This window comes from Elephas maximus, chromosome 15, assembly GCF_024166365.1.
Source record: "Elephas maximus indicus isolate mEleMax1 chromosome 15, mEleMax1 primary haplotype, whole genome shotgun sequence".
Classification (NCBI taxonomy): domain Eukaryota; kingdom Metazoa; phylum Chordata; class Mammalia; order Proboscidea; family Elephantidae; genus Elephas; species Elephas maximus.
Genome location: NC_064833.1, coordinates 39900593 through 39927068, shown reverse-complemented (window position 1 = coordinate 39927068; position 26476 = coordinate 39900593). Strand labels below are relative to the sequence as shown.

The 26476-nt window shown below is 39.0% G+C and overlaps 1 protein-coding gene across 5 annotated transcripts in view; it reads right to left on the bottom strand.

Annotated features, from left to right (window-relative positions):
- NCALD (neurocalcin delta) overlaps positions 1-26476 on the bottom strand; it is a 449176-nt gene that overhangs the window by 391855 nt on the left and 30845 nt on the right. For 4 of the 5 annotated variants that reach the window (XM_049853826.1, XM_049853825.1, XM_049853823.1 and 1 more), the window contains exon 1: positions 20456-20518. The exons of the other annotated variant lie outside the window; for it this stretch is intronic. The gene's annotated coding sequence lies outside the window, so the exon portion shown is untranslated. Of the gene's footprint in view, positions 1-20455; positions 20519-26476 lie in introns of those variants that run through there. 5 annotated transcript variants of the gene reach the window in all.

The window sequence follows — 26476 nt, the reverse complement described above, 5'->3', positions numbered from 1 at the left end:
AGAAAGAGCACCACAAAGCTCTGTTTACATCTTATCGGTCAGAACTACATGTCATTGCTACCTTTGGCTGTAATGCAGGACGAGAAAATGAGTTTTTTGTTTTTTTTTAACTGGCCCTACTGCTGCCCTAAAACTAAATCAGGGTTCTGTTAGTAAGAAATAAGAGGGAACAAATAATAAGTAGGCAACTAACAGCAAGGGCCCCATCAAGAAAAATATAAGCCTTGCACATGTAACAATCATAGGATCTACTATGCTGGGAATGACAAATTCAAAAGGAACAGCATTGCATTCATCATCAAAAAGAATATTTCAAGATACATCCTGAAGCACAACGCTGTCAGTGATAGGATAATATCCATATGCCTACAAGGAAGACCAGTTAATACAATTCAAATTTGCTTACCAATCACTAAGACCAAAGATGAAGAAACTGAAGTTTTTACCAACTTCTGCAGTCTGAAACTGATCGAAAATGCAATCAGGATGCATTGATAATTACTGGTGATTGGAATGCAAAAGTTGGAAACAAAGATTGGCAGTTCGAAAATATGGCCTTGGTAATAAACGAGATGCTGGAGATACCATGATAGAATTTTGCAAGACCAATGACTTCTTCATTGCAAATACCTGTTTCCAACAATATAAATGGTGACTATACATGTACACCTCACCAGTCAGAATACACAGGAATCAAATCGACTACATTTATGGAAAAAGACAAGAAAAAAGCTCAGCATCATCAGTCAGAATAAGGCCAGGGGCCGACTGTGGAACAGACCATCAATTGCTCATATGCAAGTTCAAGCTGAAACTGAAGAAAATCAGAGCAAGTCCATGAGAGCCAAAATATGACCTTGAGTACATCCCACCTGGATCTAGAGACCATCTCAAGAATAGATTTGACACGTTGAGCACTAATGACCGAAGACCAGAGGAGTTGTGGAATGACATCAAGGACATCATACATGAAGAAAGCAAGTGGTCATTAAAAAAACAGGAGAGAAGAAAAGACCTAAATGGATGTCAGAAGAGACTCTGAAACTTGCTCTTGAATATCAAGTAGCTAAAGGAAAAGGAAGAAATGATGACGTAAAACAGCTGAACAGAAGATTTCAAAGAGAAGACAAAGTATTAAAATGACATGTGCAAAGACCTGGAGTTAGAAAAACAAAAGAGAAGAACACACTGGGCATTTCTCGAGCTGAAAGAACTGAAGAAAAAATTCAAGCCTCGAGTTGCAATACTGAAGGATTCTATGGGGAAAATATTAAACAGCGAAAGAAGCACCAAAAGAAGATCAAAGGACTACACAGAGTCACTGTACCAAACAGAACTGATCAACATTCAACCATTTCAGGAGGTAATACATGATTAAGAACTGATGATGCTGAAGGAAGAAGTCCAAGTTGCACTGAAGGCATTGGTGAAAAGCAAGCCTCCAGGAATTGATGGAATACCAAATGAAATATTTCGACAAAATAAATGCAGAGCTGTAAGTGTTCACTTGTCTATGCCAAGAAATCTGGAAGACAGCTACGTGGCCAATTGACTGGAAGAGATTCATATTTATGCCCATTCCAAAGAAAGGTGATCCAACGGAATGTGGAAATTATCAAAAAGTATCATGAAAATCACACGCAAGTAGAATTTTGCTGAAGATCATTCAAAAGCAGCTGTAGCAGTACATCAACAGGGAACTGTCAGAAATTCAAGCCAGAGTCAGAAGAGGACATGGAATAAGGGGTATCATTGCTGATGTCAGATGGATCCTGGCTGAAAGCAGAGAAAACCAGAAAGATGTTTACCTGTGTTTTATTCAGCTGTGTGGATCATAACAAATTATGGATAATATTGTAAAGAATGGGAATTCCAGAACACTTAATTATGCTCATGAAGAACCTGTACATAGATTAAGAAGCAGTCATTCAAACAGAAAAAGGGGATACTGTGTGGCTTAAAGTCAGGAAAAGTGTGTCAGGGTTGTATCCTTCCGCAAAATTTATTCATTCTGTATGCTGAGCAAATTATCCAAGAAGCTGGGCTGTACGAAGAAGAACAGGGCATCAGGATTGGAGGAAGACTCATTAACAACCTGCATTATGCAGATGACACAGCCTTGCTTGCTGAAAGTGAAGAGGACTTGAAGTGCTTACTGATGGAAATCAAAGACTACACCCTTTAGTACGGATTATAACCTCAATATATATAATAAAAAAAAAAAAAATCCACACAACTGGACCAATAAGCAACATCATGATAAATGGAGAAAAGACTGAAGTTGTCAAGGATTTCATTTTACTTGGATTCACAATTAACATCTAGGGAAGCAGCACTCAAAAAATCAAAAGACACATTGCCTTTGGCAAATCTGCTACAAAAGATCTCTTTAAAGTGTTAAAAAGCAAAGATGTCACTTTGAGCACTAAGGTGTGCCTGACCCAAGCCATGGTGTTTTCAATCACCTCCTATGCATGGGAAAGCTGGATGATGAATAAGGAAGACAGAAGAATTGATGCCTTTGAGTTGTGGTGTTGGCAAAGAATATTGAATATACCATGGACTGCCAAAAGAACAAACAAATCTGTCTTGGAAGAAATACAGCCAGAACTCTACTTAGAAGTGAGGATGACTTCATCTCGCATAATTCGGACGTGTTATTGGGAGGGACCAGTCCCTGAAGAAGGACATCATGCTTGGTAAAGTGAAGGGCCATTGAAAAACAGGAAGACCCTCAACAAGATGAATTGACACAGTGGCTACAACAATAGGCTCAAGCATAACAACTAGCATGAAGATGGCACAGGACTGGGCAGTGTTTTGTTCTGCTGTGCGTGGGGTTGCTATGGGTTGGAACTGACTCAACGGCACCTAAAACAACAAAAATGTAAAACTGCTAAAAAAAATAATAGTATAATAACCTAGAAAGAATACAAATTGCTACAGTTGCTGTAGAAAACATTTTGGCAGTTCCTCAAAAAGTTAAACATAGAACTACCATAAAAAAAACCCAAACCCAGTGCCATCGAGTCGATTCCGACTCATAGCGACCCTATAGGACAGAGTAGAACTGCCCTGTAGGGTTTCCAAGGAGCGCCTGGCGGATTCAAACTGCCAATCCTTTGGTTAACAGCCATAGCACTTAACCACTATGCCACCAGGGTTTCCAGAACTACCATAAAAAAAAATATGACCCAACAATTCCACTTCTAGATATACATCCAAGAGACTTGAAAGCAGCAGTGCAAACGGACACATGTACACCAATCTTCACTGTAACACCATTCACAATAGCCAACAGGTGGAAGGATAAACAAAACGTGGTACATACTTGCAGTGGATTATTACTCAGCCATAAAGAGAAAGGAAGTTCTGATTCATGCTACAACATGGATGAACCTTGAAAACATGCTGAGTGAAATAAATCAGTCACAAAAGGACAAATATTGTATAATGCCATTTATCTGATATATCTAAAGGGGCAAAAGTTTAGAGACCAAAGTTTTTTTAGTGGTTACTAGGGGCAGGAGGAAGGAGAAATGGCGAAGTCATTGTTTAGAAAGCAATGAGTATCTGATAATGGTGATGGGAAAATTGGAAAAGGATATACAACATGATGAATATAATCAATGTCACCGAACTGTACATGTAAAAAAAATGTTGAACTGGCAAATGTTGTGTTAAATGTATTTTTACCACAATAAAAAAAAAACCTAGATAATTACTTATTAAACATCTTAGAGTTCCCCTTTTCTCCTTCATATTTCTTCCTTCTGAAAATCTTCCCTCCCTATTTAGATCAAAACCAGAATCTTAATGATAAACTTAAGAGAAGTTTGGCAGAAAGTATCAAGAGACATGAAAATGTTCTTACGTTTCTTTTTTTACCCCTGGGAAAAATTTTTTTTTCCAAAATTTGATTCATTTTGTTGTTGTTACTGAGAATATACACAGCAAAACACACCAAGTCAACAGTTTCCACATGTACAATTTAGTGACATTGATTACATTTCTTCAGTTGTGCAACTATCTCACCCTACTTTTCTGAGTTGTTCTTCCCCCATTAACATAAACTCACTGCCACCTAAGGTTCCTATCTAATCTGTCCAGTTGCTGTTGTCAATTTCATCCCACATAGATAGCTCTTAAAAGAGCATAATTCTCAAAGCAGACCATTTTTTACTAGTTAAACTAAATTTTTTTTATTATTAGTTTTAAGAGGACTTCAGAGGATATTTTTGGTTTAAGGTTTAAAGGTTATTTCAGGGCAATAATTTCAGGGGTTCATCCACCCTCCATGGCTCCAGAAAGTCTGGCATCCATTAGAATTTGAAATTCTGTTCCACATCTTCCCCTTTTTGATCAGGATTCTTCTATGGACTCTGTGATCAAAATGTTCAGTAATGGTAGCCAGGCACCATCCAGTTCTTCTGGTCTCATGGCAAAGGAGCCAGTTGTTCATGGAGGCAATTAGCCATACATTTCATATCCTCCTCCTACTCCTGACTCTCCTTCTTCCTCTTTTGCTCCAGATGAATAGAGACCAACTGTTGTGCCTCAGGTGGCTGCTTAAAAGCTTTTAAGACCCCAGGCACTATGCAACAAACTAGGAGATAGAACAGAAGGACTAAACACGGTATTTAGGCCAATAAACTGGGATGTCCCATGAAACCACGACCCTAAACCTCCAAACCAAGGAGCCAAATCCCATGAGGTGTTTGGTTTACATAAGCAGCCTCAGCAGCTACGCTTATTTTATTTTTTTGTCATTGTTGTAAATACATCTATCACACAACCTTTGCCAATTCAACTTTTCACAGGTATACAACTTATTAACAGCAATTACAATTATCAACTGTGCAACCCTACCCTTAAATCAGTGTGATTTTTCCACCACCATTAACCCCCCATTCTTACTTCCTCCCCCTGGTAACCACTAGTAAACTTTGGTCTCTACACATTTGCCTTTTCTTGTCTTTTCATATAGGTGAAGTAATATAATATTTGTCCTTTTGTGGTTGGCTTATTTCACTCAGCATAATGTCTTCCACTTCCATCCATACTGTAGCATCTATTAAGACATCATTTCTCCGACTGGCTGAATAGTATTCTATTGTATGTACATACCATATTTTGTTTATCTATTCATCTGTTGATGGGCATTTAGGTTGTTTCTACCTTTTGGCTACTGTAACTAGTCCTGCAATGGACATGGGTGTACGTCTCTTCTTGAGTCTCTGCTTTCAAGTCTTTCAGGTACATACCTAGGAGTGGACTTGCTAGGCCATATGGTAGCTCTAGCTTTAGTTTTTTGAGGAACCACCACACTGTTTTCCACAATGTCTGTACCATTTTGCATTACCACCAGAATTGGATAAGGGTTCCAATTTCCCCACATCCTCGCCAACGTTTGTTATTTTCTTTTTTTTTTAATCTTAGCCATCCTAGTGGGAGTGAAATGGTATCTCACTGTGGTTTTGATTTGCATCTCTCTGATGGCTAATGACACTGAGCATCATTTCATGTGTTTGGTGGACATATGAAGGTCCTCTGGTGAAATGTCTATTCAGGTCCTTTGCCCAGTTTATGATTGAATTATTTGTCCTCTTGTTGTTAAGCTGTTGAAGTTTTATACATATTTTGGTTATTACGTTCTTATCAGATATGGTTTCTGAAGATATTCTCCTAGTCAGTATCTTGTCTTTTCACTATTTTTGTAAGATTTTTTGATGAACAAAAGTTTCATTTTTATGAGGTCCCATTTATTTGTCTTTTGCTGTTTGTGCTTTTGTTATTATATTAGACAATCCATTGTTAAAAACTAAGCCTGACAGTGTTGCCCCTGCATTTTCCTAGATTTTGACCCATAATTACGGTTTCTAGATTTAACAAAGAACATTCATGGTAGTGTAGTGGTTAAGTGCTACGGCTGTTAACCAAGAGGTCGGCAGTTCAAATCCGCCAGGTGCTCCTTGGAAACTCTACGGGGCAGTTCTACTCTGTCCTATACGGTTGCTATGAGTCAGAATCAACTCGACGGCAGTGGGTTTGGGTTTTTTGTTGTTGTTAGATTTAACAAATAAAAATACCAGGTGTCCAGTTAAATTTTAATTTCAGATAAGCCATGAATACTTTTTTAGTATGTCTCAAATATTGCCTGGGATGTGCTTAAATTAAATAAGTATTTGTGGTTTCTCTGAAATTAAAATTCAACTGGCCATCCTGTATTTTATCTAGCAACTCTACCCATATCCCTGTTTCTGGGACTTTATCCTAAGAAATAACATGAAAAAGAAAGACCAAATAATTTTTATTTTCTGTACTCTTTTTAGTACTCTAGTACTGCGGCCAGAATGCTCCTTAGAGGCAAGGATGGCAAGACTGCGTCTTACATACTTTGGACATGTTGTCAGGAGGGATGAGTCCCTGGAAAAGGACATCATGCTTGGCAGAGTACAGGGTCAGCAGAAAAGAGGAAGACCCTCAACGAGGTGGATTGACACAGTGGCTGCAACAATGAGCTCAAGTATAACAACGATTGTAAGTATGGCGCAGGACCGGGCAGTGTTTCCTTCTGTTGTGCATAGGTCGCTATGAGTCAGAACCAACTCGACGGCACCTAATAACAACCACAACAACAGTCCACTGATTAGAATCACCATAGTTTATTTACTATTTTCCTCTTTGAGGGCATTTATGTTGTTTCCAGTTTTTCACTACTCTATTTATTACTGTAGGAATAGTGAAAGTTTTATGTATAATTAAAATTCTAAAAGTACGTATAAATAGTATAATGACCAAAAATGAACCAGAAAAGAAAAAAGTTGAGTTTATTAGTAATGGCAAGATTTGAAAAGTTTTCCCTATTTCTTTTCTCAGCTTTTGAAATGTCTTTAAAATATTCTGCTAAAACACTGCTGAGTTATTGTTAGTACCGAAGTTAAGCTAATACAAGACCTTAGAAGTCAGCAGATGAGAAAAATCAGTCTCATTATCCCCAGGGAGATCCTTCTCAATAATCACTTTGCTAGTTATAACAGAACGCCTCCCTGAAAATGAAAATGAAACGGTTGAGGGCATAGAAATGGAATAAGATTTTAGCAGCCTCATAACATTTGCCAAGGAGCTCTGGTGGCACAGTGGTTAAAGCACTCAGCTGCTAACCAAAAGGTTGGCAGTTCAAATCCACCAGGTACTCTGCGGGGAAAAAGATGTGGCAGTCTGCTTTCATAAAAATTACAGCCTCGGAAACTCTATGGGGTAGTTTTATTCTGCCCCATAGGGTCACTATGAATCTGAATCGACTCAGTGGCAGAGGGTTTTCACAACATTTGCCACATTTCAAAGACATTAAACTCAATAATCAGGGTGAGAAAAGTCAACTCTATTATCCACAGTTTATATGTGAGAAACAGAAATTCAGTAAAATGGCTTGCCAGAGGGAATATATCTTCTCACAGCAAGGAGAATCTAGGGAACTAACACGAAATTTCCCTATTTATCTAAGAGGCTTCTGGATTGAATACTCCCTGCTGTATCTCTAAGTATTTACCTCAATAGTTGGTGAACAGGTAACTGTAATTACATAAAAGGAATGTCATGCTTTCCTTATTAAATCATGCATGCTTTATGCTGCTTTTCTAATAGAGATGGTGAATTTGTACAACCACCCACACTTTCTCACACCTGCTGACCAGGACTGGGAATTCCAACTGAGGCCAGGGAAGAGAGTGAAGCAATGCTATCCTGGCTTCTCCAAATACTCTTCCTTACAGGGGGAGGCTGAAATCATGTGGATGTTCTCTTAATCAACTTCTACTCAAATAATTCCAGGAATTAAGAAATGCTCTCTAGTCTCTCTAAAAAAAAGGTATTGACAGATGGCCATGGTATGCTGAATACTAATTGACTTCTTGATTATATCTTGGGCACCTGTGCTCCCTCCAACTGAGCTGCACCAATTCAACTGTGTTAATTCCAAACCTGATCATGCTAGTTGCACTTCTCATTGCAATTTATTCCTAATGAAACTTTTAAGTAGTATACAAACCAACCAAATATCCTTATGAAAAGAAAGTTACTGTTTCTATGAAAACTAAGTTGAATGCTTTGGAAAGACTCAATAAAGATGAGTCATTCAAAAAAATAAAAAGAACCTAAGTGTCACTCAACAGATAAAATATGGTACATACACATACAATGGAATACTATGTAGACAAAAAAAAATGGAATACTACATAGTCCTCAAAACATCTTACAACATGGATTAATCTGGAGGACATTCTGCTAAAAGAAATAAGTCAATCACAAAAGGACAAATACTGTATGATCTCACTTTTATAAAACAACAATAGGTATACATATAGAAACCAACGTTTATTGGTGGTTACCAGAGTTGGGTGTTGGTGAAAGGAGTCCCTCTCTAGATAGTAGACATTTTTTATTTTTGGTGAAGAGAACGGTAACACTGAATGTGGGTGAAGTCCACACAGCTTGACCAAGGTAAATGATGTCACTATGAAGTATACAAAAAAAAAAGAATGTTTTTGGTAAATGCCATGACATATATAATTTTGCAACAACAGCAACCACCACGAAAAAATATATGTGTGGTTACATATGTATGAATGGATGCATATATGTGTATAGGTATATATATATGTGCATATATAGATGTACCTATATGTATATGTATATACAGGTATGTGTGTACATGCATATATATTCCCACATAAAGCAAAACACATAGGGGGCATAGTTATGGATACTTCTCATACATAACCAAACACTTTTTGGGACTGGTTTTCTGAGTTTGAAGGCTTAGGACTATAGTCTCGTGGGACAACTTGGTCAATTAGCCTAATATAGTTCATAAAGTTTATGTTCTACATCCTAGTTTGGTGAGTAGTTTCTGGGGTATTAAAAGCTTACAAATGGCTATCTAAGGTGCAACTATTGGTCTCTACCTGTCTGGAGCAAAGGAGAAAGAAGTAAACCAAAGACTTAGAGACAAAACTAGTTTATAGGGCTAATAGTCTACACAAACCATGGCCTCATCTACCCTCATACCAGAAGAACTAGATGGTGCCTGGCTACCACTACCAACCATTCTGATCAGGGCCACAATAGATGGACCCTGATAGAATGGGAGAAAAAATGTGGAACAGAACTCAAATTCTGAAAAAGTCCAGACTTACTGGACCAGTTGAGACTAGAGGACTCCCCACAACTATCACCCTGAGAGACTCTTTAAATCTTGAACTGAAGCTATTCCCTGAGATCACCTTTTAGCTAAATAACAGATTGGCTCATAAAATAAAGAATATTATTCATGAATACTACACTTCTTTAAAAAAATTATCTTTATGAGACCAAATGGTCGACAATTACTCTAAAGCAAAGATATGAAGGTAAGGGAGCAAGGAAACTAGATTACTGGAAATGGAACAACCAGAAAGGAAATAATAAGAATGCTGACACATTGTGAAAAATGTAGCAATGTCACCTCAACAATTTGTATAGAAATTGTTAAATGGGAACCCAATTTGCTGTCCGAACGTTCATCAAAAACACAATGAAATATTATTAAAAAGAAAAAGAAAGATGCATCACGAGTGTAGTTCATGTAGAAAAAGACTACAGGCAAATCTAATCAGTAGATCTATATTCAAGGCCCTACATCAAAAGATTGCCAAATTCATGTACATTTATATGCTTTAACTGACTTTTTTCTAATTAACCAACAAGTCCAATCGTGTTGGATAGGATCCATACTTAATACATGAACGCTTCTCCAAGAAACGGAATAAAACATAAAGATGAAGATGATCGGTTTTGGAATCAGCCATTCCTGAGTTCAAGCTCTAGCTCTGCCTCTCACTAGTTGTATAACCTTGGGCATGTTACTTAAACACCATAAGTTTACTTTTCCTTACCTACAAAATAAGATCGACAACAGCATCTACCTTATGGGGTTGTTGTGAAAGAATTAAATGAGGTAACATATGTCCTTGGCAGAACAGATGTCTGACCTATCATCATCATCATCACCACTACCACCTTCGAAGACACCAGAATGCAAAGTCCTTGAGTTACCAGAATGTAAAGTCCTTGAAGACATAGACACAACCCCACGTATCTTGTACCCTGTGGGTGACCCACAGGATGGGGTGAACATCCTATTCAACAGTTCTCCAAGCAGTTATAAAGTGAGCTTCTCAGTTTTATAAAAGTTCTCTCAGAAAAAAATTCACCCAAATGTTGCTAAGGCAACCCCAGACCTTCAGAGTAACAACTCTTATCAAAGGAGACGCCAAAAGCCCAAATCATTGCCTTCAAGTCCATTCCAACTCATGGCAACCCCATGTGTGTCACAGTAGAACTATGCTCCATAGGGATTTCAAGACTGTGACCTTTCAGAAGCAGGTCTGGCCTTTCTTCAGAGGCACCTCTGGGTGGGTTCAAACTTCCAGTTAGGAGTCGAGCGCTTAACCATTTGTGCCACCAATGGACTCCTCACTCCTCAAAGGGAATTTTTTTTTTTTTTTTTAAGGCTGCATGGAAAAGAAAAGAAGTTAGAGAGGTGTGAAGAAATTCAGATACCGGTGGGACTAAATGCCTGTAAGATCTTTTGGAAAGTAAAAAGTAAGATGGAACTAGCAAAAGTCTATAAAAATTAGAAAAAATAAAAGTTATAAAAAGCAAGAATGAGAAGTAATATTCTTAAGAGTCTGTCAGAATAATAAAATTCCAGTTATATTCTAGGTGGGTTTTAAAATGCCTATACTGTCCACTCCTTCCCCTTCTCATGAAATCTGATTCTGCCCACAAAACTCTCTCAGTGGCCAGCAGACCTCACACCCCCGTTCTCTTTGCCCAGGGGCACGCAGCAAACTTGAAGGGCACCCACACCTTGGTTGGCCAGATATCAATTATAAACACTTTGTCTGAAATTTTACTTCCTCCTTTACTGGCTGCTCCTCCTCAATCTTCTTTGCTGGTTCCCCTCCTCTTTCCCACCTCTAAGGTGTTGAAGTATCCCAGGACTCAGTCCCAGGCTGCCTTCTCTGTCTGCCCTATAAATATACTTCCTAGGTGATCTTATCTAGATCCCTAATTAGAATTTGCTTCCAGATTCTAATCTCCAGTCTTGAGCTCTCCTCTGCTCCAGATCCAAATATCCAAGTAGCTAGGTACTTGACATCTCCATCTGAATATCTAATAGGCATCTCAAAGCATAACCTGTCTGAAACATAAATTTAATTTCTCCCTTCAGTCCTGTTCCTTCTCCAGTCTTCCCCATGTCAGCAAATGACAACTCTAATGGTAAGCCAGTTCCTCCGACAAAAACTTAGTCATCAACTTCGATTTATTTCTTTCACATCTTCCATCCAACTCATCCACTATCATGTCAACCATACCTCTAAAATGTATCTCTAAATGACCACTTCTCACCAGCTCCAGTGCGACCACCCTGATCCAAGGCACTACTATTTCTCATAGTGACTATTGCAATCATCTGCTATTTGATGTCCTTGCTTCCCCTCTTGCTCCTCTACATTGTATTTTCCACACAGTCATCAAAGTGATTGTTTAAAAATGTGAATCAGATCATATAACTCCCCAACTTAAGATCTTTCATTGGCTTTCCATTTCACTTAGAAAAAAAGTCCAAACTCCTGACCAACTAAAATCTAGTTGCTAACCAGTCAATTCTCACTCATGGCAACTCCACGTGTGCAGAGTAGAACTGCTCTGTAAGATTTTCAAGGATATGACGTTTCGGGAGCAGATCACCAGGCTTGTTTCCAAGGTGCCTCAGGGCGGGTCCGAACTGCCAACCTTTCCATCAGTAGTTGAGCACTTAACCATTTGCACCACACTTTACCCCATTACCTGATTTTGTTTTTTATTCATTTATCAATATCTGAAAAGGTTCTGTTCACTTATTTGTTTATCTTATTATCGTCTGTCTCTGTCACTAGAGGGCATGGCTTAGAACAGTACCTGGAGTACAGTAAAAAAAAAAAAAAATTTTTTTTTTTTTTTACACACTCATTAATACCTGTTGAATGAATGAATAAGAGTCTCAGAATCTATAGACATTCATTATAAACACCAAACACTGGTGGCCATATTGAAGCTGGCTGAGAAAAGACAGACAGAAGCAAAGGTGAAAGAAGTCAGACAACTCCTGAGGGATGGAGACCACAGCCTCAGTTTCTAGTCAGTTTCCTGCTGCAGTTCCTATGAAGCCTGGCTGCATTTCAGTACCTATGTTTGGGGGTTTGCCTACTGTATCCTTTCCATGAAACCTTCTTTACCTGAACTAGCTTCAGTGAGTTTCTGTTTCTTGCACACAAACAGCACTGAGTACCAACTTAGAGCAGGTGTCTACAGCAAAGCTACCAGCTGTGTCTGTTATTTGTTCCTTTTCTAACCTTAATATAGCAAAGGCATCCTGAGGAAGCGAGCCGGACAAAAGACGACACTCTGCACATCCGTAGTATTTACCCATTTTACAGGGCCTTTTTTCTATGTAGGGTATTTTATATGTGTCTTTCTCATGATGTCCAGCTAGTCCTTGACTGAGTTGGAATTTGAAGATATAAAGTTTCTTCTCATGAAACATGATTTCTATACCCAGTACATGAAACCCACTTGTTTAGAAGCATGATAGCCTGCACTCACCAAAAAAGGGGGAATATAGACAATTCTGCCCCCTAGATCCCAATTTTCATTACACAAGTCTTTAAAGGTACAACTGTGCATTTCTTTAAAAAAAGTATGGGCATAACAACAATAAGTCCTATCTATAGTAACATCTGCTCCTGTTTTAACAGTCCTTTCTTCACACACCTCCTACAACTACAAGCACTTGACAGCTTTAAATGAATATTAACTGCAATGTAAAATTAATCAATTGGATTACTTTTACTTTGTGCATCTGAACATACAAAGCAATCTGCCAACATTTAAGGAAATCCCATCGTGCCATGAGGCATTAAATTATATTTAAGGAAGCGAGAAATTAAGATACAGCATAATGGCAAACATTCCCAAATATTACACAGCACATCCACTGACATGCCACAGGAATGAGGCAGGACTATGATTCTTCTGCCTCCAATTATTCACACCTTGTCAAATAATAGGAAAAACCTGATTGCAAACACATAGCCATTTCATTGCACTTCCCAACATTTTTTAATAATGATAGAACCCTCCTGCCACCCCCCTTCTTTAAAAAAAATCTGAAAAAACATAATTCATCTCCCTTCCGGTAACTTCATATGAAAAACTAATGTCACCATGTGCTGTTGGCAGCCAGCAGTGTTTGCTATTTTGACTTCTCACTTAAGAGTTCCATTATTCTGTACAATCCCAAGCAAACGCCTTTATTTAAACACCCTCGATCGACCTTTGTAGCCTAATTCTAGGTTCATCTTTACAGCTTCCTATAACCATTCATTTCAAGACTTCCCCGCAGAATTAGCCAAAAACAATGTACCATGTCACACTACATTCTTTCAGCTGTAAAGGGAGGCAAGACAAATATTTCACTGTGGATTTTAATGTTTGGCTCCTGGGCATATTACTGTTCTATTCCTATTAGGGCTGGTCATGGAACTTCAGGGGTCCTCAACCCAGCTGGATTAAAGCATGCTTGTCAGAGGCTAAGTGGGGAGAGGGAATTTAGTAGGTGTTTCCAACCAGTAAAAGGGCAAGCCTTGGGAGTCTCAATTTCCTCAGAAGACAGGCTCTCAAACAAAAGCATGGCCCCTGGGGAATTTCTGGGAGAAGCTAAAATTCTGTGAACACTTGGCATGGTAGGGATGGAGGGCTTGGGACTCCCAAAGAAACTGCGAAAGCAAGATGACCTTGGGACTGGTGTTTTCCATGCCTAATCAGGGGCTTTGAGGGGCTCCAGCAGCTCGAGGTCTCCAGCCCACTCACTAAGCAGTAAAGCGAAGCTTCTAAGAGCATGCAGAAGCCTAAGGGCTTGAGACATGGGACACATTTTGATGCTGGAGAAGGTTTGGAGGAGTTTTTTGTTTCTTTTTTTCTGCGAAGTGTGGTACTCCGACCACCTGCATCATAATCGCCTGAGGTATTTGTTAAATACCTCATTATCTTCAGAATCTAAATCTCTGGAGGTGGAGCCCAGGTAGCTGTTGTTGCCCAGGTTTGAGAACCACTTCCTTAAGAATTGAAGCAATGAGAAGGGCTCTTTTATGACCCCTTTTCTTGGTGATTCTCCCCTTATTGTCACACACACAAAAAAGGTGGCACAAATATTCGTGTTTTCAATAATGTTACAAAATGTACTATTTATCACAATGTCAACAAGTCACACTAACACAATATGACCAACGAACAACTGGGTCTGCTTAGAAATCAAACACATTAACACATTGTTCTTTAGGTTAAACGTCTTTAATGAATCATTTGATTTTCACTGTCTCAACAAAGCCCTCTCGTACAGAAAATGGCTTCTTAATATGGCTGGTATCACACTGATGAAAACAAGACTGCCATGGCACAGTTTCTGGACTTAGAAATAGCTTAGCCCATTTACTCCTACTATTGATTTAACATTGAGGAGCTTTCAGATAATGAGATGGTAAAATCCCATTGTTTCCCTCTACCCATCTCCTCTCCTTCTCTGCTTCCAAATCAGCAATTCTTTTTCTTTCCTATTAATTCTCCCATTCATTCAGTCAGTCAGTCAGTCAGGCAGCCAAAGTATTATGCACACACATTATGCAAGGCAGCATGCTGGTATTTTATAATAAAATGATTCTTTTTATCAAAAAAAAGAAAAAAGAACACTATTTGATAAGCATAAAAATAAATTAAAAAGCCCAGAGGCAAGCCCTTTACTTACACTGGAGAAACACTCAACCAGGCGCTGCTGGTACGTGCATAATGCCAAGCCTAACTGAACCCAGCTGGTAAAATAGGGGGCCAGAAAAAACAAAGGAAACCCTCAATGAAATGAACTGATACAATAGCCAAAACGATGGACTCAGACAAAGCCACCATCATGAGAATGGTGCAGGACTGGGCAACATTTAGTTCTGTTGTATGTAAAATCACTATTAGTCGGTGCTGACTCCATAGGCACCTGACAACATCAGTGGAACCGACCAGCTGCTGGCCCAACCCTGGGGGCAGCAATTTGGTCTACTAGTGCTAGGGGAAGTCAGCAAGGGCCGATAGTCCACTAGTATGATCCTTACCTTTTGCTTTGCCTTGTAACAACCACAGGATACAAGGAGCAGAGTTAAGTGTTGGATTTAAATTGGCTTCCTAAATCTAGCTTCATAACCAAACACCTCCATGAAGATACTCACTAGTGCTGTCACATAGCTGATTTAGCTGCTTCATTTTCTGCCTCTAAGACTGCAAAAAGGAATAAAATGGCATCAGTATTTCTCCCTAAGAGATCTTCTCTTGATGCTGAATTTTTTTCAAACTTTAGACCAGCAATTGAGTAGTAAAGTTCTCTTTGGAAATATGATTGACACATGAACACACTGTCCCTGCCAAAACTGATAAAAATTGCTGGCTGTCTTCAAATTGCAGCTTCTCCCAAAATCCCTCTCTAACTAAAGCAGATGTGGAATATCCACGTCTCCCTCCCATTCCAAACCATCTAAATATGGAACCTCCATAACTGCCCCACAGGCAAACATCCCTATGCCTTGTTTCATATTTAAAATTAATATTTCCACAGTCATTGCTAGAATAGTTGTTTTTCTTCATGCTAGGGGCACCAGTAAAGAAATCACCAGCTTTAAGAATAATGAGAGGAGGGCGTTTTCAAGATAACAAATGGCTAAATAGAAGTTTACCCACTTCAGAAGACTTCCTGGCAATAAGAAATTGAACTCTGCCTCCCAGCAAGGTGCATTTGTAATAGATCTGCAAATTTGTGTTTGCTTGCCTCTCAATGCTTGGCCCAGACCATTCTTACCACGGCTTTGATTCTAATCACTCATCAGTCTATGGGGGAATAATGTAACAGCAAGCTCAGAACAAAAACAAGAATTACAACTGAGATTGTAAACATCTCAGTCTACTTCCAAAAGGGCAAAAGAAAAGTCCTTTATTTCACTCCTTGTATTTATTAACAGCAATTGGCTGCTAATCAAAAAAGGTCAGCTGTTCGAAACCACCAACCACTCCTTGGAAACCCTATGGGGCAGCTCTACCCTGTCCTATAGGGTCGCTTTGAGTCGGAATCAACTCGACAGCAACAGGTTTGGTTTTGGGGGAGTTTCTTTTGGTGGATAAGGAACAAAAACATAACTACAGAAGGCAACACACATCAAAGAGAAAAATAACCTCAGCGTCCTCCCCACACGAGTTCATAAAGCTGATTGTCGTTACCCTAAAATGGTAACCAGCCCTAAAACTCTGAAACTGTCTACTTAAATCTACAAATCCAAGCCAACAAAGACATTTTTCCTCAATCAAGATGATCCATGAATAGCAAACCAGTATTTCTAAAAGGCTCAGCGTGATTTTGACTTTGGTAATACGTGAACCACTCTTGAATGTCTTATAAGCCTTTCCATAACTAAACAAAGCTTGAGGGCTGCAGTCATGAATATAAAATAACTGTGAAGTACCTCTGTGGACAGGGCAATGAACTTTCATGTATATGTGCTTAGATTCCAACTGGGTGATCCAACAAAGGACTAAAATGTCCCTTTATTCTTTTTATCTTTATTCATCTTTTTTTTTATCAAGCTAACACATGTGTGTTGTTTTAAAAAATCAAATAGCATTCTAAGTCTAAAATGAAAAAATAAATTCCTATTACCTTACCCTTCCCACCTCCCAGTCCTATCCCCCACGAGTAACCATTCTCAACTCTTTTTAGTCATTTCCTATGATAGTAACCTCCACATAGTAATACTAAATGCTTCATTGCTATTTCTTATTTCTTTTTTTCATTTGGACATTATCTATTACTGCTGGTATCAAAGATTAGAATTTAGCTGTTACATTATTGTCGTTACTATTAACTGGTATCAAGTCAGCCCCAACTCATGGCGACCCCACGCACAATGGGGTCAGACCATCGTGATCCACACTGGCTGATTTCTCAGAAGTGGATCACCAGGCCTTTCTTCATAGTATGTCTTAGTCTGGGAGCTTGTTCAGCATCATAGCAACATGCAAGTCTCTACTGACAGACTGTTGGTGGCTAAGCTTGGGGTACATTACTGGCTAGGAACCCAGTAGCTCTAAGAATTATGTTTGTCCTCCTGAATCTGTGTCACTTCTCTCTAAACCCACAATCACCATCACCCTGGACTAAGCCACAATCAGCTCTTGCCTGGACTCCTGTCTGCTCTGGCTGCCATTATTCAAACATTCTCTAATCCAGTCCATTCTCTATCACAGCAATCTTTCCAAAGAGCAAATACGATCATTTTACATGTCCTGAACCTTCACCCCCATCTTAAAACTCAGCGGCTTCCCATTGCTTTTGGGAGGAAGACTGAAGTTCTCAATTTGCCTAACACATCCACATGTGGCTGGTCCCTGCCTACGTCTCTAAGTCTCATTTCATAACGTGCTTCCTCTTGCTCCACAGGCTCAAATCACATATAGGATTGGGTTGATTACAAATCATAGCAACCCTATAGGAAAGAGTAAAACTGCCCCATAGGGTCTACAAGGCTGTAGATCTTCATGGCAGCAGACTGCCGCATCTTTCTCCTCAGAGCTGCTGGTGGGTTCGAACCACCAACCTTTCGGCTAGCAGCTGAGTGCTTAACCAGTCTACCACCATGGCCTTTTTCCACATTTCTCCCACCACTGACTGCCTACTAGTCTCTCTTCCTGAAATGCCTAGCATTCCTGGAATGCTATTTATCTACACAGCCCCTTCAACTAGTTATTTCCTACCGATTCATCAAATCCCAACTTATCCACGGAGTCAAGAGCCTTCTCTAACTCCAGACCAAGACAGTTCCTCTCATTGTACCTCTGAATTATCCCCTTGTTAACACAATTGGGAATTTTTCATGTGTTTATGTGCTTCTTTAATTCATGCGTTTCTACTCCTCCACTGGACTATAACTCCAGGAGAGCAGGAACTATATCTGTCTTACTCATTACTCTATCCTCAGAGCTTCACACATTGCCTGGCATTTAACAGGCACACAAAAAACTCACTATTTGTTGTATAAATGAATGACTTCACTAAATTCCCATGATTTAAAGAACTATTGCAGGTAATAGGGAAGGACTATTCTAAGGAGTTGAGGCAGAGACTGGTAGCTGCCAACATGATATCTATTCTCTCCTGTTTATATTACTGGGTAGCAATGTGCCCAGCTTTAAAAAAAAAAAAAAAAAAAAAAATTTCCCCAGACTTCCTTACTGATAACTGTGGATAGTGAAATAAAAATTAAAAAAAAGTTATTAGGTAGGGCTCTGAGTAAAGACCTTTACGAGGGTTGACTCAGCTAAGAGGCGTGCCCCTTTGCCTACCTTCCCTTCTCCACCTTTCTGCGCAGATGTGATGGCTCAACCTCCAGTTACACCTCGGATTATAAGGCTATTCTGAGAGCAGAAACACGCACTAAACATGGTAGACCAGAAAAACTAGAAGGGTTCTGGGCCCCTGATGACCAAGGTGCAACCATACCTTCCTTGGAATGACTACTGTCAGCTATTTGTTGGAAGAAAAAATAATAAATCCTTACACTTTTGAGTAACTGAATTCAGCTTGGTTCTCAGCAGCCAAATACTAACTGATGTGATAGTTAATGAAAAGAAACAAGGCCTGCCCCTAAGTACTTTAAGTATTCCTAAAGATAAAATAGATGGGCCCAGAAGATCAAGAAACGATCAAAGTAAATCAACTGCAGTCACATTCCTGAAGCAGTCATGTTTAAGTAAGTCCGCTTATTTGATTATCTACGAAGTTTCTCTTGATGGACATTCCACCACCCCCTTGATGATGAAAATCCATATCCTGAAGGCCAACCAAAATTATCAATCACACCCCAAAAGAGTCACTCTTGAAATACAAAACTTCGGTAACACTTAGAGTAGCTAATAATCCCAACATTGGCCACAGAGTTATTACTTTTAAATTCTACGAAGAACACAAAGAGCTCTGCAGCTTTGTTTATAGAAAATCATCTCAATTTAAAAGGCAACTAAAAGATAACAATAAGGCTTTGTATATCATCTTACATGTGCCTCACATCAGCTCTGTAAGATAGATATTTTACTCACTTTATAAACAAGGAAACTGAAAACCAGAAAAGGTCAGTGAGTTGTCCAAGTCCTCTCCAACAACAAATGATAGGGCCAGGATTTAAACACATCTGCCTCCATATGGGAAACCCTGGTGGCATAATGGTTAAGCATTATAGCTGCTAACCAAAGGGTTGGCAGTTCGAATCCGCCAAGAGCTCCTTGGAAACTCTTTGGGGCAGTTCTACTCTGTCCCATAGGGTTTCTATGAGTCGGAGTCGACTCGACTCGACAGCACTGGGTTTGGTTTTTTTGGTTTTGGCCTCCATATGCCATGCTATTTTTACTACCCTATTTTGCACTTTGCTGCTAACCAAAAGGTTGGCAGTTCAAATCCACCAGGTACTCCTTAGAAACCTTATGGAGCAGATCTACTCTGTCCTGTAGGGTCACTATGAGTTGGAGTCAACTCAACGGCAATGGGCTATTAACACCTCAAAATCAACAATTGTTAGTATTTCAAGTATGTGATGGCGACCTCACCAACTCCTATAAATGAGCAATGTTTCTCCTCGTGGGATTTATCATTAGGAATTAACCCTGACTTTTTGGGCTGTTTTGGCCTTAGCAGTAACATATGTTTGGTTGAGTACGAAGTACACCCATGTCATGTGATACGGGGGTGGTACACTGGTCAGACAGAGCTGGAAACGTGTCCAATTCTTCCTCCTGCCCAGTCCAGGAAGTCACTGAGGAGGATAAAAGAAACAGAGGGTGGCAGATGGAGCGAGGGAGGCAGAACTGGCTGTGGTGGGCAGCTGGGCTAAAGAACTGAGCAGGCCAGTGAGATATGCACAAATAACAAGTGTTCTGGACAATGATGCAGGAACCCTAGTTACTGGAGCTGAAGAAGTGAAGGGCCCAGAATAAGGCCATAAAACATAAACCAACTTAGTCCTGTGTTTAGATTTTGGATATCTGTTAAGTTTGGACCAGCTAAAACCCATTGAATAGAGACCAATTTTGTATTTTATACAATGCCAAGAATATTGTTAGTGGGTTCATTAAAGGGTTCAATTAACTGAAGCAAATGCTTAGATTCATTGGGGAGATAATTAATCAAAATATACACCCCGAAGTGCATGAAATTACTAATAACACAAATTCAAGCCAAGAAAATACTCTGTTAAAATTAAACCAAGTAGGGGCTAATAGAACTAAAAAGTACCTCAGACTTGCTTTTCATTATTTGGTATATCTCATGGTGGAAGCATCCATTTCTAGACATTTTCTAGAAAAAAATACATAAACATTTCAAAGACAATCATTATAACAACAAATAACACTCTCTCAAACAAGTCACCTTGCATAAAGTCAGTGAAATGAAATAAATAAATCTTGCCAAAGCTTCCCTCTTAGAATGATCACTTGTTCCAGTTTGCCTGGGACTATTCCATTTTTACCACCAAAAGTCCGTATCCCAGGAAACCCCTCAGTGTAGCGCAAACCTGGAGAGTTTGTCACTGACTGTTAAAAAACAAGACCAGTGGTCGTGTGAGCAAGAGCCTCAGGGCAGCAAATTCATCTAAAACATATATTTGAAAAAGAATCCAACATCTGGGGGTACACCTAGCTCAACTGGCATAACAGTTTATAAAGAAAATGTTCTACATTCTATTTTGGTGAGTAGCATCTGGGGTCTTAAAAGCCTGTGAGCAGCCATCTAAGATACTCCACTGGTCTCAGCCCATCAGGAGCAAGGGAGAAAGAAGAAAACCAAAGACACAAGAGAAAGATTAGTCCAAAGGACTAATGGGCCAAAACTATCACAGCCTCCACCAGACTGCGTTCAGCACAACTAGATGCTGCCGGCTACCATCACCGACTGCCCTGACAGGGATCACAACAGAGGGTCCCAGACAGAGCTAGAGAAAAATGCAGAACAAAATCCTAATTCACAAAAAAAAAAAAAAAAAAAAAAGGCCAGACTCACTGGTCTGACAGAGACTGGAAAAACCCTGAGAGTATGGCCCCCAGACACTCTTTTAGCTCGGTAATGAAGTCACTCCTGAGGTTCACCCTTCAGCCAAAGATTAGACAGGCCCATGAGACAAAACGAGACTAAATGGGTACACCAGCCCGGGGACAAGGACGAGAAGGCAGGGGTAGACAGGAAAGCTGGTAATGGGGAATCTAACATCAAGAAGGGGAGAGTATCGACATGTCATGGGGTGGGCAAATAATGTCAAGAAGCAATATGTGTATTAATTGCTTAATGAGAAACTCGTTTGCTCTGTATAATTTTTTTTTAATTTCTAATTAAAAAAAAAAAAAAAAGAATCCAAGAAATCCAAGGCATGAGTCCAAAATGAGGCTAATAGGAGGAAAGACAAAGGTCACTTTCCAAGAGCACTCAAACTGGTTACCACTGGCTCCTCACTGATCATTCCTCACTCCTCCAGGGCCCATCCTTGGAGCCTCTTTTCCTGTCTATGCCCCAACCCTAGGTCAGCTCATCTAGTGCCACCTGCATGCTGATGACACCCAAATCTCTTTCTCTAGTTTTGATGTCTCGGCAGGTCCATATATCCAATTGGTCTTAACACCCCACTTGGAGGTCGAACTGGCATCTTCAACTTAACATGTCCAGAACAGAACTTTGATCTACCAACCTCATTGCCAAGATACACCCCTAACATGCTCCTAGGTTTTCCCAATTCAGAATAAATGCCATCACCATCCACCAAAGAGCTAGATGCAAAAACCAGGACTTATTCCTGAGTACTGTCTCTCCCTCACTTCTCATCTTATTTTAATTATCAATTGCATCACATTGACTCTGCCTTTCACAGACTTTTTCCATTTGTCAACTTTTTTCTATCTTCATTAAAAATCCAGTTGCCATTGAGTCAATTCCAACTCATGGTGACCCCTAAATAAATAAAACTGTGTTCCATAGGTTTTTCAATGGCTGATTTTTCAAAAGCAAATCATCAGGTCTTTCTTCCGAGGTGGTTGAGTGGATTCAAACCTCTAACCCTTAGGTTAGCAGCTGAGCACGTTAATCATTTGCACCACCCGTGGACTCCTATCATATAGTCACAAACAGTACATTTAGGGGGATGAAGAAGGCAGAAAGGAACAATCTAAACTACAGTGCTCTTAGATGAGACAAGAACCTTGAAACAAGCCATTTATCAGTATCTTTAAGAAATTTCCCCCATATTTCTTAAAGTGTAAATGTATTCGTTTTAAAATAAGTAAATACATAGGTCCATATAAGAGGTAGTTCTTTATCAAGAGACAATAGATACACATCAAGAGACAGGATTGGTCCTTGAAATATGATTCCATAGTTCAGCCAGTTTGAAATGAAAAATGTTCCCACACAAATTGAGGCTGGCATGTTCTCATAAAACTGCACCCAGAACCCAGTGCCGTTGAGTCGAATCCGACTCATAGTGACCCTATAGGACAGAGTAGAACTGCCCCATAGAGTTTCCAAGGAGCACCTGGCGGATTTGAAAACTGCAAGCACATTGAAAATAGTAAGTATGACAAGAATCCAGTATTTCAGGTGAAGGTTGGTGGTATTAGTTTAAAAGTCTAGGTTGTAAAACACTTTTAAAGAAATGCAATCTTAAAACTTTTAAACACTAAAACTGGAGCTAGGCTTTAAATCGAATGTTTCACAGGAGAAGAGTAAACATGAGGGTCCACGAGGGGTCCAGCGTTAATGAAGGGAATAGACTCGTTATTTGCATGTCAAATTGTTTGTAAATTCATACTTCTGAATTTCTGTAAGTACCCAAAAACTATTTTCTTAAGGAGTTTAAATGTTTTCTGTGCAATGTTATTTGCACTCTTAATCTCAAAAAGGTTGTAAGTCCACAACTTCATTAATTCAAAATGCTAAATAAATAGATATTAGAAATACAAATTCTAGCCCAATGCCTACCTAAATATCCAAAATTCCAAGTTGACATCAAAATTTTGTTTACATAATAATAAAATTGAATTGTCATATGCCTACGTCAGATAATGATATATTTAGGATGATGTTATCAATTAAAAACAAATCAAAAATATTAATTGCTCAAAATGAAGAACAAAAACTCTATTTTGACTTTTCCATTTAACACACTGAAAAATCACATTTTTCTGACCTTACTGAAACCTGAAAATTCAGAAATAAAATCTAAAGTATTTTCATATATCCCATTTATCAATATCTGCAAGAAAAAGGTTCTCACAGCATACATAGCACACCAAATCAAGATGAACAAGCCTTGTTCAGATCAAGAAAATCAAATACATTGCAAATTTCTAGTCAGACAGGGACTTTTCACAACTAAATTCAGGATTGAATCAATCACAAAATGTTACTTCCATATATTTTTCCTAAAGTGATACTAAATTTTGAAAATCCCACAGTATTTTTTTTTTTTTTTAGTATACTTTACTTTTTAGAGAAGTTTTAGGTTTACAGAAAAATTACACAAGGACGTACAGAGTTCTCACATACATCCTCACCCTCCTGAGCACAATTTCTCCTATTATTGTCATCTTGCATTAGTGTGGTACATTTGAAGAACCAATATGTACAACTGATAACCAATATTGTTAAATATTGAAGCAATATTAATACATTATTACTAACTACAGTCCATAGTTCACATATGGTTCACTCTGTGTTCTATGGGCTTTGACAAATACATAATGTCATGGGTCCCCCATTACAGTATCACACGCGGCAGCTTCACTGGCCTTAAAATGTCCTGTGCGCCACCTATTCATCCTTCCCTCCCTCCTTCCCTCTGAACTAGCTTTACAATTTTAAAGAATTCAAGTAATCTTCATGAGATGTGTGAGGGCCTTGAAGAAGGGTTTTTACTGCTTCCCAAAGAAGTTAATTCATTAAGCAGAAGGCCAACTCTGGAGTGCTTCACCTTCAGGAGTCCAGTGGGAGAACGCAAAGCTGAGGCTACAAGAGCATGGTTGGAAAACTATTGAGAAAATTATCACAAAATGCAAATTCTTATAGGGTGGGCATCTAGGTGAGTGAGGTAGGAAGGGTGGGGATTGCAGTGGACAGGTATGCACGTGCCCTGTCTAAAGAGAACAAGCATTGCCCAGCTCATGATTGCTGCCCTGAGGGAATGGGATATGGTATTATTGGCAGATATTATGATTTTTCAAGAGAAGCCTGAAATCCACATTTTTATGAGATCTCTCCTATTGTGTTTTAAGTTGGCAACAAATTTTAAAACCATTTAAAAACACTACAGGTGAAATAAGGCATGTCTGCAGGCCCCCAGCATACCTGCTCTGATATAGACAGTGAATTAACAGGGTTTTCTTTATGTAGGAAGGCCACACATGACCCAGGGGAGCAAGTTGAGTTCCTGACCAGTTATCAGTTTATGCAGAGGAATTATTTCCAGACTGTGTTGTTAGTCTATGCATTCAGGAAGAGAGGCATATGAGTGTAACGCAACCTTAACGATATTCTAGAAAGCTACAAACAATTAGAAACGAGGTGTTTTTGTGTGCATGTCTTGATTTGCTTTTGTATATCTAAAATGAAAGTCTTCAGAATCTTACACATAGACAAGCAGGCTGCTCATTTATGGGCTAATTTAATAGATTCTCACATCAGGTTCAGACAAGAAATGAATGTCCCACTGAAGAAAGAGTGGAACAAAGATGTAAGCAGCACTTATGCAAATTACATGAGAGACAACTTAGCCATATTAATACCCTCTAACGCTTGCAAATGGAGCTGTGAGGGCCTGAAGTTTTAAATGAAATCAGTGTTTCAATTTTCTGTCTCATAAATTTGGGGCGAGGAGTAGTAATTTCAAAATAATAAAACACCTTAGAATAAACAAACATGAGCCATTATTAAATGACTGCAATTCTAGAACATAACTAATAGCTCGTAAAACACATCCTCTGTTCTCAAAGTAACCAATTTGATTTTGTTTGTTTTGCTTACCTTTACATTCCTATTCTATAGATGGGGCAAATAATGTCTTTAGAATACAAATGTGATTTGAATTAATTGATTGGTAGGCAACAATATTCAATGCAATTTAACAAGCATTTATTGAGCACCTTTTATATGTTCAGTATTGTGGTAGGCATAGTAGATATTACATAAGAATTCTTTCCACCCACTTATTCCTACCATTAAGACTCTACCCAAGCAACCCAGTTTACATTTGAATGGGCAAGAAAGAAAGCAAACACAAAACAATTAGAGGGCAGGAGAGGGCAGAATCTACCTATAGCTCCCTTTGGGTTCCATCTGGTGGAAACACTGCACCACAATACCTCTAGCCCTTGTTGGGATAACCTTGGTAGGGTATAAGTCTTAGCACTGGAAGAGACACCCAAAGGGCATTCAGCCTCACCTTCTGCCTTCAGTGGAGAGAGGTTTTGTTTTCATTGCACAGGTAAGGCACGTAAGGCTCAGCTAAGGAATCTGCCCAAAGGCACATAGTAAATGGGCAAAAGGCCAGAATGCAGGCCCCCGTTTCAAAGGTACACTGCCTCCTGCCCCAGTCCACAGCCCATTATATCACCAGCACCAAGTACTCATTCCTCCAGTCATTCAAGAAGAATTTATTGAAGGAATCTAATAGAAGTGGAACGAACAGACATGTGCACACCTATGTTCATCGCAGCACCATTCATAATAGCAAAAAGATGGAAACAACCTAAGGGCCCATCAACAGACAAAAGGGTAAGATGTGATGCATATATACAATGGAACACTACTCAGCAATATAGAAAAATAAATTCCCAAAACATCTTAGAACTTGGATGAAACTGGAGAACATTATGTTGAGCAAAATAAGTCAATCACAAAAAAACAAAAATTGTATGTACAAAAAAACAACTATTATATGTTCTCATTTTTATGAGATGACGTGAACAGAAAAATATATAGTGAACAATGTTCATTAGTGCTTACTAGGGATGGGGGGAGGGTGGAAGAAAACGGGTTTTCACTCTCTAGATAATAAAAAAAAAAATTAGATAATAGGCATTTGTTATTTTTGGTGATGGGAAAGGTAACACCTAATGAAGGTGAAGCCTGCACAGCTTGACAAAGGTAAACAATGTCACTAAAATGTGGTAATTGCTATGGCATATATAATTTCGAAACAACAGCAGAAACAACCAAAAAATATATGTGCAGGTATATATGTATGTATGTAGGCATATATGTGTATAGGTATAC